Below are 3,093 nucleotides of genomic sequence, written 5' to 3'. Positions count from 1 at the left end.
GGGGACACATGTTGATGTAGAAGAGACATGAAGAAGAGGGGACACATGTTGATGTAGAGGAGACATGAAGAAGAGGGGACACATGTTGATGTAGAGGAGATGTGAAGAAGAGGGGACACATGTTGATGTAGAAGAGACATGAAGAAGAGGGGACACATGTTGATGTAGAGGAGACGTGAAGAAGAGGGGACACATGTTGATGTAGAGGAGACATGAAGAAGAGGGGACACATGTTGATGTAGAGGAGACGTGAAGAAGAGGGGACACATGTTGATGTAGAGGGGACATGAGGAAGAGGGGACACATGTTGATGTAGAGGAGACGTGAAGAAGAGGGGACACATGTTGATGTAGAGGAGACGTGAAGAAGAGGGGACACATGTTGATGTAGAAGAGACATGAAGAAGAGGGGACACATGTTGATGTAGAGGAGATGTGAAGAAGAGGGGACACATGTTGATGTAGAGGAGACGTGAAGAAGAGGGGACACATGTTGATGTAGAGGAGACATGAAGAAGAGGGGACACATGTTGATGTAGAGGAGATGTGAAGAAGAGGGGACACATGTTGATGTAGAGGAGACGTGAAGAAGAGGGGACACATGTTGATGTAGAGGGGACATCACAGGTGACCTTTAGGTTAAGGCAGAAAGGAGTAGCAGTCTGGTGTCACACGTCACCCGGAGAGCGTCTCCGGGATGAAACACCATCTGGCTGCGTGGATTTGTAATATGTCAAAACAAGGGAAAACCTGTTTAGCGGGAGTTCATTTCAACTTTATATTTTTTGGGTAAGGTAATCATTAAAACTAGTATAAAGAAATAAAATCTACAAATAACATGTGAATTAGCTGTCAATCAGTGCATTGGAGTAAAGAGGGCATTCCTATTCAAGGTCTGATCGTACTATAAATTAACACAACATTTAATAAAGTAAAGCATTGTAATAGTTGACTGTCTGAATCACATCGCCACGCCCACCTGACAACAGATCAGTCAACTCACGTACCACTGACTCGCACAGTACACAAGTACATCAAAGTATGCCTGCTGTATACTTTTTCATTGATGATTCCATTGTCTTTATTGAATCTATTTCAAATCCGGCTCTATCCAGTTCTTCAGTTACGGCTGAATGATAAAACAGAGATACGTGCACAGATCTGTTACCTGTGTTGTTCACGTGTCATGTTGACTCAACCATACAGTCATGGTGTTCTTTAAGCAGCCTGATGTCTGCGCTCAGACCATCTGTCCGTGTTGGAGAAGCAACACTGGGGCTTAACACTCCCACGCCTGGTGTCTACTGCAGGAGCCCAGAAGAAGAACAAGGCGAGGGCCCTCAGCCCAAACAGGGAGGCTGTCCCCGCTCACATGAGCTCTCTCCCCTCTGTGTCTCTCACTTAGCTAACACCATAATCATAGACTAGTGGGTTCATTAGCCGTGTATTATTCTAAGGGCTGAGTTAATCCTGTGAGCCGGGTCCAGGCTTCTGCCACCATATGGGCCGGCGGAATGCCCCAGCACAATGGTGCATCCCATGACCGGCCGGATACAATTGGCTCAGGTATTAATGTTCTCATCCCACTGATTAAGTTGTAATCTGAGAATGTTTTTTTTATTTGTCTCTAACTTTGATAATGAGACCCGAAGCTGAGAGCAGCTTGAGATCACAGCTGAATTATTTTGTCATCTTGAACTCCAGGGTTTTTATCTTCAGATTATAAATGATCTCTTTTTTGGGATAACAAACTGGGATGGTAATGCATGCTTTATAAAAATGGTTTTACTCAAAGGACAATCAGACATTTGAGTGTCGGTAAACCAGCATCAGAATATCTTACTACTATCTATGATACTCTCTTATCATGCATAGTTATAACGACATGGGGTTGGCATCTCTCACGGCTGTAATATAAATAGACACAAATAAATACAAGTAGAGGTAGCGTAGGTAATGAGAAGGCACTACGATTCAATTAAATGTGTTTCTTATCCCAAGATAACATAAGCGTGAGTCAACATACAACTGTGACATACATATATCAGACCTTTGTAATTCAAGTGATGAACAAGAGATAATCATTTGATAGCTCGGAGTAAAAAAGGATTCAGTTTTGAGCTTAAGATGAGACTGCAGCACTTTATGACTGATGTATGTGATAATGATGATTACTCTGCAGTACTTTTGAAATGGAATGACAATCATTCTTTCACCAAACGAGTGACGCACCATTGCATTACCCAGTACACTGAGACCGTACATGGTCTAATATGACAAAGAGTATTGAAGACAGAAAGTTAGCGTTACACAGCATAAGCGTATCCAATCAAATCAATTGGATTTTTCCTTGTGGAAGATTTGATATTTGGCAAACAAGGTTTTGATACTTATATATAATTTTGTTATATTAACACCAACTTTGTAATAGTTCAAACGTAAATGCAATTTCCAGAAGTAAAAACGCTAATGTTAGGCTATAAAGGAACTACATCACTGTCAAGTGACTACACATCAACACCGCTAAGCTAAAGGCGACTAACGTTGGGCTATAAAAGAACTACAGCACGGTCCAACCCAGTCTCACGGCAGTTCGTGTTATAGTCACAAAATGTAATCTATTGATTCGTGTTCACCAACACTCAGCATACTGAAATCTGTATTTTTTTAAAATGTTGTTTCATTCTAATTTGTTATTCTTTTCTAAATAACACACTGTTATTTACTGAACAATAACACACAATTATCTTTGTTTAAATATATTTGTTTAATTCTATAATGTAAAAATGGATTTTTTGCCGTCCGTCAAGACCGAGAGTCGGAGCGTACCAGGACACCGAAAACTGAATTTCAAAATAAAATCATTAATAATATTATGTATGAAATTATTTTGTCTATTAACCATAGTCATGTTATGACCGTCTATTCTATGTTGCTGTGGGGTTTTTCCATCGGTTTGGGGTTTAAAATATCAAAACAGTAATAACTAATAAGCAAATAAGTAATAAGCCTGATCAGCCATAACTATCAACAGAATTGCGTTGCCAGGCAACGGCTTGGGTTCATGTTCATTTACAAACTCTTCAACTAGAAC

This window comes from Pseudochaenichthys georgianus, unplaced genomic scaffold (genome assembly GCF_902827115.2).
Source record: "Pseudochaenichthys georgianus unplaced genomic scaffold, fPseGeo1.2 scaffold_1422_arrow_ctg1, whole genome shotgun sequence".
Taxonomy (NCBI): domain Eukaryota; kingdom Metazoa; phylum Chordata; class Actinopteri; order Perciformes; family Channichthyidae; genus Pseudochaenichthys; species Pseudochaenichthys georgianus.
The sequence above is the reverse complement of the archived record's forward strand: the minus strand, read 5'-3'. Positions refer to the sequence as shown.